The following is a 19553-nucleotide window of genomic DNA, read 5'->3' on the forward strand; positions in this document are numbered from 1 at the left end:
TTGTTTCTTGGTTGGATCATATTTTTAAGTCTCTAATTAGAGAAGCCACCTGTGGATAGTGCCTTCTGTCTGCTAACGCTGACACTGAAAATTCCCTTTGTTCCTCTTCTATTCTGGTTTCATTTCACCAACCTCACTTTTTTCTCCTTTTTCTATTTCACACTGACAAAATAGAGACTTCCACATGAAGTATACTTTGCTACAGCTGGAAATCTCTGTGGGGTTAATAATATGCAGCTCTCTGTTGCTTGGAAAAAGAAACTTGTAGTCTATTTTTGATTGTAGATAGGCATTAACCCCTCCTTACTGTCATGCAGTCAGGGCCTGTGTTACTTATCCCTAACTTGTTGTTGCTCTCACTTTAAAGGGCAGTCCAATTCACCTCAGCCAGTGCACTGCTTCTCCCTACAGTTTTTCTTCCTTCTCTCCTTTTCTCCCTTTTCTGCCTTAGGAGTTGTCATATCTCCAATCATCAGTTTTCCCACTTCCCTTACCAAAGTTCAAGGTCAATATACAGCAAACTCTTTAGTGGTAGAATTGTGAATGGGGCTACTTTTCATTCCAGCTGAGGACAGATGTGTTTCCACAGCGTCATTATCATTGCCTTCCACCCTCCCTCTTTTGTTCTTTATTTCAGAATCTGAGCTATTTGTTTACTTATTCACATTTTATTCTTTGTATGTACTATATGTGTTAGGAATTGTGCTAGATTCTAGGGATACTGCAGTGAGTAAAAAATAAGAGAAATGATTTGTGCCCGTTAAGCCTACAGCTAGTTGAGTTTGGGAAGATGGACATCAAGAAAAAAAATCACATACGTAAATATAATATTGTCCTGAGATAAGTGCTACAAAGAATATACCATGTTATGAATCTGTATAAATAGGAAAAATAGATCCAGTCATGGAAGTGACAATCGGCCTGAATCTGAAGAAAGACTGGAAGTTAGCTAGGATAGAACGGAGAATGGGTTATATACTGAGTTGAATAACGCCCCACCAAAATTCATGCCCGCCTAGAACCTAAGAATGTGATCTTAGGTGAAATAGGGTCTCTATAAATGTAATCAACTTACGATAAGACCGTACTGTATTAGAATGAGTCTGGATCTGATGACTGGTGTCCTTATAAGAAGAGAGAAATTCAACACAAAGATACACACAGAAAGAAGATGACATGCAGATATAGAAGCAGAAGGTCATTGGAAGACAGAGGCAGAGACTGTCTCCACAGACCAAAAAAAATAGTAAAGACTACTGGACTACTGGCCACCCCCAGAAATAAGAAGAAAGGGATGGGATTGTTTCTTCCTCAGAGCCTCCAGAAGGAATGGATCCTGTTGACATCTTGATTTCAGATTTCTAGCATCCAGAACTGTGAGATAACACATGTCTCCTATTAAGGTACTCAGTTTGTGGTACTTTGTCATCACATCCATAGGAAGCTATGAATAGGAAGAGTGACTCCACTGGCTATCACTCCCAGTGACCCACTGGGAGATTCTGGACATCTCATCCCAACACTTCTGGGATCTGCATGAATGGGTGTCCTGGTTCCCAAAATGTAGCAGTTGACTGAGTAGTCAATGGCAAGTTGGATGTCCTAGTCTCCCATGATCGAATTAACATTTGTAGAATGCCGCATTCATAAACCATATAAAAGTCTTTTGAAAAACACGTGGTTCATTCATCAAGATTAGACATATAAAATATCACAAAAGATGAAAGCATGAAGCTGCAGGGATTAGTCATCCTGCCAAAACAATTAATAATTGGGAAACAACTGTCTGAGTTAACTGTTTTGGTATCAAGTTGTGGAAGTTTAGGATAAAGAAAGAATCTATGTCTGGAATTCTACAATATAATGGCTATAGAAGACAGGGACAAGAACCAGCTAAGTTTGCCACCAAGTTTTTGAGGCTTCTTGTGTACATGGACCAACAAAGTAGGAAGAGTAGTCTCCATCCTGACAGGAGTAATGAAATACCATCAGTCAGAGAAGGGAGGAATGCCTTTACACTGTTCAGTCATGGAGGCATATGTATAGATCCAGGTCACCAACTTGGGCATCTTCTGGTAGGGTTCTTCCCATTGCTGACTGTGAATGGACATGTATATCAACTCTGGCCTGAAAATAGTATGACTGCTAAGGGGTCAGACTGCTGAAGAATGAAAGTCTATATCACAGTACCAGGTAAGTCTTTATAATATGCCCAAGTGATAGTTGAAGATGAGAGGAATGCAGAATGGAGAGCACCAAATAGAGGCTAAGGCACCAAATAGAGACTAAGTATCAACTGAATCCCTGAGACCATCTAAGAAACATGGGCTACAGTCCTTCCCACTAACCTCCTTCTTTTACATTGTCCCTCAGAAATAAAAGCCCAAAAGAACTATAAAGAAGCTGTTCTCCAAATCTGCATGAAGAAATAGGCCAGTTTGGAGCAAGAGGGACACAGTAGCCATAAAAACGAGGATTTTAAGTCTACTATTTTCCCTTCTTGATCCTGGCCAAGTTTTAAGCACACTTGGGAGTACTAACACAGGCCCATTCTTGCAAGACATAGAACTCTTCTAATAGGAAGCTGGTTCAAGAATTCGTTGTCAACCTGGCTGAAACCCCGGAATTGCTCTGCAGTTGTTGACTCTTCCTTTCTCTGCCTTTCCTTCACAAATATCAGACCTGCACTACAGTATGAAGGTTCTTGTCTGCCCCCCTGCCCTTTATCCTTGCAAAGTAAGTGTAACATACATTTACTCCTGTCCTGGTAACTGCCTCCTGGAGGACATGAGCCAACATAACACTTGAGGGAAACTGAAACAGCAGTGTAGTGGGAAAACAGAGTGAGGCGAAGCATGGTGCCAGATTAGACCATAGATGCAAGCAGACCCAAATCATTGGACCATCTCAGGACTTATGTTTTGTATTTTGTATTATCTTTACCCTAAGAAAAATGAGAAATCTCTTTAAAAAGGCAATTCCAAGGAAACCCTATAAGAAAATGTTTTTTTGAAATATGAACACTTCAAGATTGTTTGCATGTAAACACTGGCAAGAAGCACATATTTGTATATTTTTCTTCAGCTATAGTTTCTACAATCAACTATAGGCAAATACAACAAACATACCTAAGCTGGTGCTTTTGCTCAGTTGCTGTGTCATGTCTGACTCTTTGTGATCCCTTGGATTGTAGCCTGCCAGGCTCCTCTGTTCACGGGATTTTCAGGAGATAATACTGGAGTGGGTTGCCATTTCCTTCTCCAGAGTATCTTCCCAACCCAGGGATCTTACCTGAGTCTCCTAAATTGGCAGGCAGATTCTTTACCACTGAGCCACCTGGGAATCCCAAACCTAAGCTACTAAGTCTATAAATGATAACAAGTACCACACTTCAATAATAATGTATCTCAATAAAAGTCCAATTAAACAAGAGAGAGGGGACATATGTATACCTATGGCTGATTAATGTTGATATTTGGCAGAAAATTACAAAATTCTGTGAAGCAACTATTCTTCCATTAAAAAATTTTAAAAATACATAGAAAAACAAAGACTTCATAATATGGTACAAGTTGATCCTCGTAGCAGCAAGGAAAAAAACATCTTGAATAACTGACAAAAAAGAATATATTTGAAATAATATCAAAAGTATACAGAATTGATGTAAATTCTGGAGGTTCACTGTTATGGCCATGAACATGTACATTTTAGGACACCCCAATATTCCCATCAGATGATACTTCCTCCAAGCCACTCCCAGACAATGACTGACCACAGCAAACCTGGGCTATTTCTGCCCAACGCGGGTTTTCACTAATGTGCAACTTTTTCTTAGGGACGTCTCAGTGACCTGACCAAAACTCTCAGAAATACCCAGTCCTGCCCTTCTTATCCCTCTCTGTTCATGGGTGTCAGAACCACACTGCAGTCTGAAGCCTACTCTGGTTTATTGCTGCTTCCTCCCCCTTCTTCATCCTCTTCACACATTTCTACTTATGAAATCTTTATCATGTCTTAATCCATCTGGTGTGTACTTATGCAGGCTACCAAGGTTTTTTTTTTCTTTTTTTAAATGGACACAAACCAAGGGAGAGGAACTGAACCACAAAACCACCACCAAGCTCAGTCCAGAGGAACAGCCAGATCCAACACTGTCACTGCTTTGTCCTTTATCATCATCAAAAACAGTCACCAGTGCTGCTGCCAGACTCCTGCTACTGTCGCTCCTGCAACCAGCCCCATCATAATAAATATTTTCTCACTTGTATTTGTGTTTAACATGACTCTTGCAAAGGTTCGAAGTCCTAGGAAGTAGTGAATGATTAGCTGAGCCTGAATATGTGTCTGGGCTGCCAGTGAAAGAATAAGGAAATGTTGTTCTTTAGATTATTCTAGAGGATGATGGTGTACTACATTCCACAAATATTTCATGCAGTAAAAAGCAAAATAAATACACTAAATACTAAAAGCATTTGAAAGCAAACCAAACAAAAGCATTCATGGCAAAGGCAGACCAAAATTCCTTGGTAAATACAGGAAACATGTTTTAATCAGGACTTTAAATTTTTTAGTACATTCTATTTTAAAAAGAGTATAATGCATATGTCGTACATTTGACAGAAAGTAGCTTGTACATTAATCTTTAGAAACCACGAATTGTTTATCTGTGATGATTCAAGCCAAATTTCATATTAGCCCAATGCTGTGATTTTTAAAATTTAACTTTTTAAAACACAATAATAAAAATAGTCACATCTGCAAATTATTCAAGGACCTTATCAATTTTCCCAATAGCTCCTATAATCCTTTGATAATCAAGTCAGTCTCTTTGAAATGCCAATCATTATTACTCTTTTACTTTACTTTTAACTGGTTTAATTTTGCCATTCCAAGAAACAGTAGAGTGCTCTGTGCTCTGATGCAGACTGCTTGCATTTGCACCCAAGCTAGCTCATTGCTTTTGAACTAAGTTGCAGATACAAGCTACTCTGTATGAATTCTTTTCTTCACCCCAAAATTAAGATAATTAAATAACCTCTTTCATAAGTTTGTTGACAAGCCTAAATAAGTAAATATCTTGGAACAGTGCCTAACCCATAGCAAGTGTTCAATAGGTGTAAACTGCTATCATAATCTTTATTTGATAATGTTTTGTCTCAGATGTCAGAATATCCCTAATAACATTTCTTTCAATGTTTTGAAACCATGCATCAGTTGCAAGTTTTACAGCTTAAATTTGCAACTGAGTTGCATTTTTAATAAATTTTGATTTTTCAGGATAGATAGATGATAATGATAGATATGTATATATGTGTTAGGGGAAGCACATTGACTGAAACCACCCACCCTGGCCAGGCACCAGAGTAACCATTTGCATGAGATGTTTTATGACAATAGGTCCTGGTAGGAACAGGGAACTAATAAGCCACCACCAACCAGAAGATTTCGAGAAAGGTCAAAAGGAGACATCACATGTCCGATCACCTCCCAGAATCCTTGCTGGCATCCAACTCAGCTGAACAATGAAGGACTCTGAGTCAGAATGATTGGCTAAAGACAACCCAGAAACTAATCCCATCACCATAAAACCCTACTGCTCTCCACCTGCACCCTTTCCCAGTAAAATCTCTTGCTTTGTCAGCACATGTGTCTGCTCAGACAATTCATTTCCGAGTGTTAGACAAGAGCCCAGTTTTGGGGCTTGGAAGGGGTCCCCCTTCTTGCAACATATGCACATTATCCAGAAATTTATTCAGATGTTGACAAATTAACTGGTGTAATGGGTTAAGACAAATGTTATGTTAAACTAAGATGGACGTCTGAGTGGGGACTAATTAAGTAAATGGTGGCTTAATTAGTGAATATTTTCAGGACTACATTTGTGTGCACTCCTCTAGCGGATTTCTGGAAAAGAAAATCACAGTTACATAAAATAGATGGTTTCTGGACCAAAGCTGTAGTTTTAATTTTTTTTTAATTTCTATTTTCTTGTAGTTAATGATTGGAAAATGACTATTTTAGAAAGTAAAAATGTTTTCTTTTTATTTTGGAGCTTGCAGATAGCTCAGAAAAATAACATTCATTCAGATAAACTTGGTTTTAAGTACTACTATCATGAAATATGTTGAAAGCAATACAGGAAATATTTTGTAAAGAAACAACACAAATATTTTGAGGGTAAAGGAGAGCTTCACTAATTTTTTCATCTCATTTAATATGCAAATTTGGCATAAAGAGAAACTTTAAGAGATGTTTTTTCAAATTTTCTTAGGATAGAGACTAAACTTAGTGTATCACACAGGACATTCTTGCCTTCCCATCCTCTCAGAGTCTTCTTTTTCCTTCCTGCTCTCCAGGAAATCAGCCTTTTCACATTTCCTCCTGTAGGTCATGCTCTCTCTTGCCATTAGACCTTTGCACATCTTATGCCTTCCTCCTACACTACCTTTTTCCCATGTTCACAGTTGCGTATTAACTATAACTTATTCCTAAAATTTCAACTCAGTTATTATGTTCCCAAGGAAATCTTTCATGATCATTAGTTTTTCAGTACTCTCAGAGTCCTAGGTTCCTTTCCTTCATGACAATTCTTGTTAATTAGTTATTACTGGTTATTCACTCTCCATTACAAACATCACAAAAGCATAAAACTTGTCTTTATTCTTCCTGGTTGGAATCCATTACCTATCAGATTTCTGGTCACAGGGTAGGTGCTTAATATATATTTATCATGTAAATAGAGATACTTATGCAAAATAAGTTAATGAATGGGCCTCTCTGAATCAATTAACCTATTAAATTTCATGCAGTTGTGAATGTATTTTAAGAGAAAAGAATCAACAGTTTTTGTTTCATGTTGAGATTTGACATAAAACAACAAAATTCAGTAAAGCAATTATCCTTCAATTAAAAAATAAATAAATTTTTAAAAAGAAATAAACACATTACATTTTCTTCCAGTTAAAAAAAGAAAGCTTTTGTTAAATGTGCACTAGTGTTTTAAAAATATAAATTGAGGAAAATGAAGAATCAGAGTTTAAGATTCTTCTCAAAGTCACTGAGCCATAATGCAGAAAAAAATAGGGTTTAAACCTTGTCTTTCTGCTTCCAACTCCAGGGAAAAACTAATATACTACATTACATATTATAACATTTATTCAAAAAACAACTTAAAAAAATGGTATATACTCCACACCATCCTAGGTGCAAGGGATATAGAGAGAAAAGACACAGACTACTTCAGACACTATTCATAAAATATTTACAATTATGAATGAATGCATTGTGTAGAAAATATTGCCAATGTAGAATTGTAGAAACTGTAGAATTATATTGCATAGAATAGAATAATATTGTACAATAAAATTATAAAAAAACAATTGTAGAAATAATAAAATATGTTTATTTCTAAATTCAACAGAAATACCACACACGCACACATATAAAACATTTACTAGTTTTTACAGAGACCCTTGAACTTTCCTTGTGGCTCAGCGGTAAAGAATCTGCCTGCCAATGTAGGAGATGTGGGTTCCATCCCTAGGTCAGGAAGATCCCCTGGAGAAAGAGAATGGCAAACCACTCCAGTATTGTTGCCTGAAAAATACCATGGACAGAGGAGCCTGGCAGGTTACAGTCCATGGGGGTCTCAAAGAGTTGGTCACGACTCAGCAATTAAACAACAACAGAGCTCCTCAGAACATTACATATATGGTCCTTTCTAACAACCCTGTGAGTTGTTTGTATAATTTTATTTTCCCATTTTACAAATAAGAAAACTGGCATTAGTTTATTCAAAATTAAATATCTACTTAGGAGACAGAGAAGTTGTGCTGAGGACTAGACTCCTGGTACTGGGTGTCCTAGAGGGGGCTCTTCTCAATAAACTCCACTGCATTAAATAATAATAATAATGCTTTAGGATAATAGATAATTCAATCTCCTTGGTTGCTAAACAGAGGATAAGTGTTAGTTGCTCAGTCATGTCCTACTCTGTAATCCCATAGACTGTAGCCCACCAGGCTTCTCTGTCCATGGAATTCTCCAGGCCAGAATACTGGAGTGAGTTGCCATGCCCTCCTCCTTCCAGACCCAGGGATTGAACCTGGGTATCCCACATTGCAGGCAGATTCTTTACCATCTGAGCCACCAGGGAAGCCCAAGATTCTCTACAGAAACTAATAAATGTTTAAATATATAGTGAAGTAAAGTGAAGTGAAAGTTGCCCATTTGTGTCTGACTCTTTGCAACCTCACAGACTATACAGTCCTTGAAATTCTCCAGGCCAGAATACTGGAGTCAGTAGCCTTTCTCTTCCCCGAGGGTGTCAGGGGAGTTTGTAATTTCCTCGGTTCTGTCTGATCACAACAAAAATTTGAAGCAATGGACCAGTGTTACAGCCCTCGGATGGACCAGTGTTACAGCTCCATGTTACAGCTCAGTTTTACTTAGAAAGTAAAGGAAAATACATCCTCGAGGCATGAGGGCATGCCAACTCAAAAGACGCCAAGAGAAGAGAGGCCCCTGGCCCAATTTTGGCTTCTCTTTTTATACGTTTCTTCTCCTCGCCCTGGGCCTGCCCTATGTAAACTGGGCTAGCCAGGAGTGCTGTTTGTTTTACCTGAGGTCCTCACTCTGGTTCTCGGACCTTCCTTTGTTCTATTTTTACAGGCTTTTCCCTTCCTTATCTTTTAGCCACTGCCATTCTGGACTCCTTTTTCCTATTCTAACTACCTAACATCCCTTCCCCTCCCACAAGAGATGGGAGGCCCAATTCTTTGGGAATAGGGGTGTCAAGATTTCTCTGGCTACTTCCTGCTGAACTGGGATGGCAAAGGGCATTGGGCTTCCCCCTGTTGCTAGTCTCAAGCCTCAGAGTCCTTATAGCAGTGTCCATCTAAAGGTGAGTGATATTTTCCATGGTCAGCTGTAATTTTATATATCCTTATTGAACTGGCACTACATGTTGCAGCTTGTTGACCTGGGCAGAGACAAAATGGTTTAGACAGTTGATAATACATGGAGCAATCACAAGCAGCATCAATATGACAGAGACTAGTAGTGGCATTAGCCAACTTCAACTTTCCCATCGCCAGGAGGATCCCCCAAGGAGAGATTGTAGCCACCCGAAGAACTCTCCAGCTTGTTTTTTGAGATCTTGTGGGGTCTGAACGTTTTTCTTGAGGACTGTGAGACTTTCTTTAACTTAGCTGGAGGTATTTAACCAGAAACAACACATTTCATTCAACATGTCTCAAGTCCCTCCTTTTTCACGGGTCAGAAGATCTGTCTCCTGTTTTGGAGTACAACACCTGCCAAGCTGTGTTGGCTCATTAGAGTTGTCCTGAGAAATCTTATCCTCAGAAACTTAATTTTGGGGGTATTCATTAGAAGAGCACTCATTTGTAGTACTGAATAGGTATCTGAGATCTCCCAGGGGCTCACAGGTGTATTGAGTGTCCCTTTTTGTTTTCTTTCACTGCTTGACTCGTGGGTAGTGAATACAGGAGTCATGTCCTGGTACCTTGACTGCTGTGGGGGTAGAAAGTATTACCGGGTAGGGGCTCTTCCATGTAGGCTGGAGTTGAGCCTTTGGGGACCCATCTTTCCAGACTCTAATTAGGACTTGAGTCTCTGGAGCATATAGTGGTGACTCTTTAGAATCTTTTGGGTCCTGGTTGACTCCCCACAAGCATATATCCTGTTGGAATTGCCCAGTGGCCATGGTATAAGACTGGAGGGTCTGAGCCTGTGGATCTAGGAAGAGGTCATTAACTTAAACAAAAAGTCTCCCATATAGCATCTCATTAGGACTAAGATCAACCTGTTCCTAAGGGACAATACGAGTGTGGAGGAGAGTTATTGGTAAAGTCTCCTTCTATCCCAGGGAGGTCTCCTGGGTTATCTTTGTTATTGCTGATTTTAAGACTTGGTTGTCTCTTTCGACTTTTCCTAATGACTGAGGCCTCCAGGCACAATGGAGATACTAAGTAGTGCCCAATGCTTTAGAGACCCCTTGAGTGACCTTAGAAGTAAATGATGTCCCATTGTCACTTCATAATTACCTGGGCAGACCAAATCTAGGAATGATTTCATGGAGCAGTGCTTTTACCACCTCCTCAGCCTTCTCAATCCAAGTGAGAAAGCCTTCAATTCATCCTGTGACTGTATCTATCATGACTAATAGGTATTTATACTCTTGAGAAACTGGCTTCTGGGTGAAGTCCATCTGCCAGTCCTCTCCTGGGTAGGTCCCACGTTGTTGGACAGGCTGGACCAGCTGGGGTCTTCGAGCTCCTTGGGGGTTGCTTAATTGGCAAGTGGGGCAAGAGGAGACCACTTGCCTTATGGTTGTTTGGAGGCCTGTTCCTATGAAGGACCTTTCTAGTAATCTTTGGAGCGCCTTTTCCCCTAAATGAGTGGTGGTATGTAAGGAGTTAATCAACTTTCACTGGAGGTTCCCAGGCAGAAAAAGGAGTCCCTCCTTTTGTAACCACCCCATACGATCTTCTTGAAAGCCCTCACTCTTACCTTTAAGAGACTCACCTTCAGTATATGAAGGAGTTTCTGGCAAATTAGTCTGTGGAACTAAGGTGGCAGCCCCTATTAGGTCATTGCTCTGTAACGCTGCTCTTTTAGCTGTCTGATCAGCTGCTTGGCTCCCTCATGCCACTTCCGTGCTCCCTTTTTGGTGTCCTTTACAATGGGAGACTGAAACCTCAGTGGGCACATGGACTGCCTCTAAGAGTCTAAGAATTTTATCACCATATTTGATTGGGGACCCTCAGGTGGTCAAGTGGCCCCTTTCTTTCCAAATAGTACCATGTGCATGTAGCACCAGAAAGGAATACTTGGAGTCAGTGTAAATGGTTACTCTTTTTCCTTTTCCCAACTCTAAAGCTCGAGCCAGGGCTATGAGCTCAGCCAATCGGGCCAAAGTACCTGGTGGCAAAGGTTTAGTCTCTACAGTCTCAAAATTGGAGACTACTGCATATCTGGTTCTTTTTCCATCCAAGACAAAGCTGCTTCCATCAGAGTACCAGATTTCCTCAGGATTGGTCAGAGGATCTCCTGACAATCCGTCTAGAGTTTTGTCCAGTGGTCCAAGGTTTCTAGGCAAGAGTGAATGTGGAGAGAGCCCTAGGGGGTAGGCAGGAGGGTGGCTGGGTTAAGAACCTCACACGGGGGTATAATGAGGTCCATGGAATCGCAAAGGGTCGGACATGATTGAGTGACCAACACTTTCAACTTTTTTCCTTTTATGTGTTTTTGATGCCACAAGGTTATAATGAATCTATAAGAAACAATATCCTATCACCCTGCTTGCTTCTATACTGAGTAGTAAGGGCTTCCCTCACAGCTCAGTTGGTAAAGAATCTGCCTGCCATGCAGGAGACTCAGGATTGATTCATGGGTTGGGAAGATTCCCTGGAGAAGGAAATGGCAACCCACTCCAGTATTCTTGCCTGGAGAATCCCATGGACAGAGGAGCCTGGCAGGCTACAGTCCATGGGGTCACAAGAGTCGGACACGACTTAGTGACTAAAGAGACAGAGAGAGAGAATGTTTCATTGTAAAGTAAATCCTCCTATTTGTTTTTTTAACATTCAAAGTTGACCTTGAGATCAAACAAGAGTGTCTAAATAGAGTTTAACAAATAAGCTCATAGGAAAAAATATCACCTTTGTGGTTACCAGGGGTGGGAGGGTGAGGAGAGGAGGAAATGGATGAAGGCAGTCACAAGGTACAAACTTCCAGTTACAAAACGAGTTTTAAGGATAAAATGTATACCATGAATATAATTAACACTGTCATTGGTAATATATGACAGTTGTTAAGAGAGTCAAAACTAAGAGTTCTCACCACAAGGAAAAAGAAATTTTTCCTATTTCTTAACTCTATAATTCCTGCCGGGAAAATATCAATAACCTCAGATATGCAAATGACACCACCCTTATGGCAGAAAGCAAAGAGGAACTAAAGAGATAATTGATGAAGGTAAAAGAGGAGAATGAGAAAGCTGGTTTAAAACTCAACATTCAAGAAATGAAGATCATGGCATCTGGTCCCATCACTTCATGGCAAACAGATGGTGAAACAGTGGAAAGAGTGACAGACTTCATTTTCTTGGGCTCCAAAATCACTGCAGATGGTGACTGCAGCAATGAAATTAAAAGACACTTGCTCCTTGGAAGAAAAGCTATGACCAACCTAGACAGCATATTAAAAAGCAGAGACATTACTTTGCTGACAAACACCTGTATAATCAAAGCTACAGTTTTTCCAATAGTCATGTATGGATGTGAGACTTGGAGCACAGAGAAGGCTGAGTGCCAAAGAATTGATGTTTTAGAGTTGTGGTATTGGAGAAGACTCTTGAGAGCCCTTTGGACTGCAAGGAGATCAAACCAGTCAATCCTAAAGAAATCAATCCTGAATATTCATTGGAAGAACTGATGCTGAGACTGAAGCCCAGTATTTGGCCACCTGATATGAAGAGCTGACTCACTGTAAAAGACCCTCATGCTGGGAAAGATTCAAGGCAGGAGGAGAAGAGGAACACAGAGGACGAGATGGTTGGATGGCATTACAGACTCAATGGACATGAGTTTGAGCAAGTCCCAGGAGATGGTGAAGGACAGGGCAACGTGGCGTGCTGCAGTCCATGGAGTAGCAAATAGTTGGACACAACTGGGTGACTGAACAACAATAACAAATTAAAAGATGCTTACTCCTTGGAAGAAAAGTTATGATCAACCTAGACAGCATACTAAAAAGCAGAGACATTACTTTGCCAAAAAAGGTCCATCTAGTCAAGGCTATGGTTTTTCCAGTAGTCATGTATGGATATGAGAGTTGGACTATAAAGAAAGCTGAGCACTGAAGAATTGATACTTTTGAACTGTGGTGTTAGAGAAGACTCTTGAGAGTCCCTTGGACTGCAAGGAGATCCAACCAGTCCATCCTAAGGAGATCAGTTCTGAATATTCATTAGAAGGACTGATGTTGAAGCTGAAACTCCAATACTTTGGCCACCTGATGCAAAGAGCTGACTCATTTGAAAAGCCCCTGATGCTGGGAAAGATTGAAGACAGGAGGAGAAGGGGATGACAGAGGATGAGATGGTTGGATGGCATCACTTACTCAGTTTACTCAAACATGAGTTTGAGTAAACTCTGGGAGTTGGTGATGGACAAGGAGGCCTGGCTTGCTGCAGTCCATGGGGTCACAAAGAATTGGACCCGACTGAGTGACTGAACTGATGAGATGATGGATATTCACTAAACTTATTGTGATAATCATTTCATGATGTATATAAGGCAAATCATTATGCTGTACATCTTCAAGGTGCACAGTGCTATGTATCAATTACGTTTCAGTAAAAATGAGATGGAGAAAGTGTTAAAATAATAAATTAGGTTTAAAAATAAAATATTATATTGCATGTTCTGAAAATTTTGTAAAGCAGTTGACAAAAGTTGAGGTTCAAAGAAGAAAGTGAGGTGTGGAGGAAAAGTTGCGACTAATAAAATAAAACACAGCAGACAGAGTTGTAAAGTTTAAGAAGGAAAGAATATATGGTACAAAGTCAAACATTAAAATAACTATTAGTTATTGGAGGTTAACCAAGGATATGAAAGGGTTAATTAAAAATAACTACATTAAGTATAAAGAGTGGAGGGGTGAGAATAGTAGGTTAAGTATGTGAATGAAAAATCTTTCTTTTCACAGAGTAAATAAATAATGCCTAGATAATAAATAATGTTTTATGACTATGATTTATTTTTCAAGGAATCATCATCAATAGGAATAAAAAGTAGATATTAAAAATTATTTCTTCTAGGGGAAGGGGGCTTAAAGTCTTAAGCTGGAGCTGGAGATGGCTAGCTTTTTACTGTATTAATCGACTTTGTGTTGCTTTTACTTCTGTATTGCCATGTGCATATATAATTCATGGACAGAAGAGCCTGGCAGGCTATACGCCATGGGGTCACAAGAAGTCGAACATGATTGAGCATTCAAACACATATAACTGTGTTACAATAAATAGGTCAGTCTGTTTCTCAGATAGTTATATAAAAACATCTTGCCTTGATATCTTCTCTAGCCATGGTATAAGTCACCCAGGAGAAAACCAGAGCAGGAGAAGGCTTAGGAGCTACTCAGCTATGGTGATACTTTAACTATAAAGCCAGAGTTGAAGTTTAGAGAAAAGAGCTAAAGTAGTAGAGAACTAGTGTGTATGTGCTTAGTCATTCAGTCTTGTCTGATTCTCTGCAACCCCATGGACTGTAGCCTGTCAGGCTCCTCTGTCCATGGAATTCTCCAGGCAAGAATACTGGAGTGGTTAGCCATTCCAGACCCATGGATCAAACTGGGTCTCCTGCACTGCAGGTGGATTCTTCACCGTCTGCGCCACTAGGGAAATGCAGAGAACTAGTAGGTACTAAAAATTCATGAAGACAAGCAGAGCCTAGAATCCAAAAAGTAGATACTCACAAAATATGGCTATGAGAGAAAAGAATACTGATAAGCCAGTCTGAATTTGTCTGAAGCTTCTATCTATTCATTGGATCCTCAAGGGCTAACTGAGATGGGAAGTATTATAGCCAGTTAGAGACTGGGACAAAAATAATGAAATCACCAGAAAGTTCCCAAAATGATTCTTGCCTGACAATTGTATGGTCACTGCTTTAAGTAATATGAACAAGAAATTACTGAAGTCAGTGTCTACTTTCTTAACTGGTATAATCCATTCTCATTATTCATAGTTATTATGCTCTATAGAGGGCTTCACAGGTGATTCACTGGTAAAGAAACCACCTTTCAAAGCAGGATACTCAAGAGACACGGGTTTGACCCTGGGTCGGGAAGATTCCATGGAGGAGGGCATGGCAACTCACTCCAGTATTCTTGCTTAGAGAATCCCACAGACAGAGGAAACTGCTGGGCTACAGTTCATATGCTTGCAAAGAGTTGGACACAACTGAAGTGACTGAACATGCATACTCTATAGAGTCACTATGAACACTGCATTAGCAAATACTGAACAACTGCTCCCATGAGAAATACAGGGTTAAGTTCCTATGAGTCTTTGGTCACAACGTTTTCATCCAGATTGATATATAGTCTTGTTTTATATGCGTTCTATTTACAGGCACATCATTAAATACATATTGCTGACTCATTAACATTGAACTCATGGCCAGCAGCACTGTAACTCATACCTGAATAAAGCTTATTTACCATGTTTATTGATACTTTCTCAGTAAGGAATGTCACAGCTTTTTTTGTATTTACAGACACTAGAATACATTTGTACTATGCTTTTAAAAAATGAAATCACTAACCAAAAAACACGAAAATTGAGAAATATAGCACTAAACAGATCATGGAAGGGACATTTGTTCACTGTATGATAGTTGAAACAAGAAAGCACTTTGTTCCAAGTCATCTGAGAATGTGCTTTGACCTTAGATGGAAAAGTACACAAAACTTGACTAAGACCTTTGGTCTCTGAGCATGCCCTGCAAATGATTGCCAAAGTGCCATCAATATCCATTTTGGAGTTTACAAATAAATTTTAGCAAGTAGATGAATTCTTATATATGAAATCTATAAATAATTATGACTACTATGGCTTTCCTGGTGGCTCAGACAGTAAAGAATTTGCTTGTAATGCAGGAGACCTGGGTTTGATCCCTGGGTCAGGAAGATCCTCTGAAGAAAAGAATGGCTTCCCACTCCAGTATTCTTGCCTGGAGAATTCCATGGACAGAGGAGCCCGGCAGGCTACAGTCCATGGGGTCTCAGGCTACAACTGATCAACTAACACTTTCACTTCAGGCTTCCCAGGTGGTGCGAGTAGTAAAGAACCCGCCTGCCAATGCAGGCAACATAAGAGATGTGGTTTGGATCCCTGAATCAGGAAGATCCCCTGGAGGAGGGCAGGCAACTCACTCCAGTGTCTCTTGCCTGGAAAATTCCATGGACTGAGGTGTCTGGTGGGCTATAGTCCATGGGGTGGCAAAAAGTCAGAGATGAGTGAGCATGCACACATACACTGTGTATATATACACAGTTATATTTCCATACATATCTGAGGTTTTACACTAAGGTGTATGTGTGTAATCTAAAAAATTCAAAAGTATCAGCAAGTGCGTTTCATCTCCCTCATATTTTTTACTCAGATATTAAAGAAAAAGGATTATTATTAATGTGATAAGAGCAACATCTTTGTTTTTCAGCCTGGTGCAATTGACATAAAATTTGAAAATTTTTTTCAGGGCTGGGTAAGTATCTAGGAAGTGTTATAATAATGATGATGACAGTCATAAAAATATTTTATGCAGTTTCTTTCACATGAAAATTAACATGTGCCTTTCACATTGCCATCCCATAATTAATGCCATATGTCTTTTTTATTGAAAAGACAGTGTGGGATGATGTAGCAGCAGAACGTTCTTTCAAGCCTGCTTTAAGTTATATTACTCACAAAAACATCATTTCCTGAAAACACTAGGAGAATATTACCATTTTCCTTTATAATCAGATGTTATGTCTACATTGACATATTTAGTCATTGTTTACACAGAATAGTAGCAATTAATACAAAAGTCTATCCTTCCTTTTCCACCTCCTTTTTTATCCATTCTGTAGGTATCTTTTTACCTGATCATTCAGTAGTTTTTGGGCAACGTTTTTTACTGTGTTTGTTCTTAAAATAATCACTCAAGATGTTTACATACTGTTTAGCTCCTTACATTCTGATTACATTCAACATGTATATCTTTTCACATTTTTCATCATCTTTTAAAAATAAACTTTGAGATATGAATATAGAAATAAATCACATTATTTTTAATTATATAATTAACGAATTTGGATAATGTATACTCCTGTTTAACCACTATCAAAATTAAAATATAAAGCATTTCTACCAACCTCAAATTTTCTGAAGTGCCTCTTTGCAGCCAGTGCAATGTATCCATGAAATTCAGACTTACTTTCTGCTACTAAAGATTGTTTTGACTTTCTAACATTTCATATAAATAGATTCATACACTATGAACTTGTATTCATCTGGCTTATTTCCTACAGCATACTATTTTTTATATGCATCCATATTATTTCCTATATCAGCAGCTTGTTTCTTTCTATTGTTTAGAAGTATCCCATTGTATGAATCTATGAAAATATGTTTGTTAAATTACTTGCTAATAAATATTTAGGTTGCTCTCAGTTCTTGACCCTTATGAATAAAGCTTCTATGAATATTACTGTACAAGTTTTTTTAATTAATTAATTTTTTCACATCTCTTTGATAACAGTGAAAATATTGGGTGGTATAATAGGTATACATTTAAAGATACTGTCAAATAGTTTTCCAAAGTGGCTCTATCATTTTGCATTCTTACCTACAATGTGTAAGTGTTAAAGTGGCTCTGCATCCTTGCTTACACTTGTTTTTTCAATGTCAGCCACTCTAATAGGTAAGGAATTGTATTTAATTGTGTTCTTAACTAGATTTTCCTGATTACTAAAGATGCTAAGCATCCTTTCAATACTTACTTCACATTCATATATCTTACTTTGTGAAATGTTTGTTTCAATGTCTTAATTTTGCCCATTTCCCACTGCACTGATTTATTTTTCATTCTGTGATGACTCTCTATCTGTATATCTGTATATCTGTCTCTACATAATATAGATTATATAGATTACATAAATACGTCCATGTAAAGTTTTGAATCATAGTGCTATTTCTCTAACTTTTTTGTTATTTTACAAAATTGCTTTAACTATTTTAGGTTGTTTGTATTTTCATATCAATTTGGCATATCTTATCATTTATTTAGGACTCTTGTTTCTCTCAGTATTATTTTGTAGTTTCCAGTGTGTATGACTGGTATCTATTTTGATAACTGTCTCTCTATTCCATATTTCTTAGTATGTCATTCCTTTATAAATTAGCTTCTACAATCATTTTTATATTGTATATTCAGAAATAATCACATTTAGAAAGGGCATTGATAGAGTTAATCTAATTACATAGCTAAGCCAAGTATCTATTAGATCTTTGAATCTACTCTATATCTTCACAACTCAATGACAGTTTAATATCCTTGACTATTTCCAATGATAACACTCTTCTTGTTAAAGCAAACCATGATAGCATTTTTAAGTGACTCTAAATATTAGAATGAGATTTTTTTTTTTTTAAGTTAAGGTGAAATCTATAGTCTTAATTTTTCATCTACTTCCCACCCCCTGAAAGCCTAAAAAAACAATTCTAATTGGTGCATAATATGAAAGTCCCTCAAATATTTGAAGACCACTATTAAGTTTATTTATTTATTTATTTTTGTTTTCTGATTGGCCTTTCTTCCAGGCCAGTACCCCAGTTATTACAATAGTTAATTATGTGGTCTAAGGTCCCAACAATCCATGTATTAGACAGGCTCCAGCATATGAATATCTTCTCTCAAGGGTGATCTTCAGAAGTAAACACAATGCTTACATTTTGTCCTTTATAGTATTAAATATATTGGGAAGATCATCTCCCTAAACTCGGACAATTCTAGATTTTCACAATTTGGTTCCAAGTATATTCAACAATTAGATATCTTAGGCCTTTGGTTAGGTATGCCTGGAACACTTGATCAATGTTAATTTTTGTTTGTTTCTCAGAATTCTCATAGTTTCATTTTGTAGTGAATTAGAATGCTAAAACAATTGCTCTCACAATGAAGAACAGTTTGTTAAAAATCTCTGCTTTGTGTGCCTACTTTTATGCTACCTGCATAAGACACTTATTTCCACATTTAGTCTAGATATATACCATGTTAGGTGAGCATGAAATATGTCTCTAATTTTAATTGGTTACAGTTAATCAAAAGAAAAGGTCAACAATTAACATAAATGAATATAAACACTTTATCTGTGATGAAAGCCAGTTAGAATAAGAATTTTATGTAATCAAAGAGAAATGTAAATCTATATTGTTAATTAACCCTTTATCCCATGGGTAAGTTCCAAGATTTTAGTTGTTTATTTTCAAAGAAGAATATCAGTAGATAGCAAAACAATGCAGCTTGCTTCATGAAACAACAAATACTTGGAAATTATTTGTGTGTGCTAAGTTGCTTCAGTTGTATTCAACTCTTTGTGACCTTATGAACTGTAGTCTGCCAGACTCCTCTGTCCATGGGGATTTTCCGGGCAAGAATACTGGAGTGGGTTGCCATGCCCTTCTCCAGTGGATCCTCCACACCCAGGGATCAAACCTGCCTCTCTTATGTCTCCTGCATTGGCAAGCAGGTTCTTTACCACTGGGAAGCCCTTGGAAATGATACAACTACTCAAAATTCAGGTCTAAGATCATTTAAATAATTGTCTACTCTTCAAAATTCCCATGTATCAGACAATTAAAATTTTACTTATGCTTAAATGACTAATTTAGCAAAATATTCATGATAGTTTTACTTGTTACACCAAACTCTTGAATATAATTAAACTAATAATTATAAGTGATTCAGTTGATCACAAAGTCA

At 38.2% G+C, this 19553-nt stretch overlaps 1 long non-coding RNA gene across 1 annotated transcript; it reads left to right on the forward strand.

Annotated features, from left to right (window-relative positions):
* Positions 1-1870: 1870 nt before the first annotated feature.
* LOC145539869 (uncharacterized) lies at positions 1871-4267 on the forward strand. Its single transcript, XR_014078016.1, has 2 exons — positions 1871-2193; positions 4089-4267. It is a non-coding gene; the product is annotated as an uncharacterized LOC145539869 (long non-coding RNA).
* Positions 4268-19553: the final 15286 nt, after the last annotated feature.

The sequence above is a fragment of the Giraffa tippelskirchi genome, chromosome 2 (genome assembly GCF_054371585.1).
Source record: "Giraffa tippelskirchi isolate mGirTip1 chromosome 2, T2T-mGirTip1v1.2.pri, whole genome shotgun sequence".
NCBI classification, from domain to species: domain Eukaryota; kingdom Metazoa; phylum Chordata; class Mammalia; order Artiodactyla; family Giraffidae; genus Giraffa; species Giraffa tippelskirchi.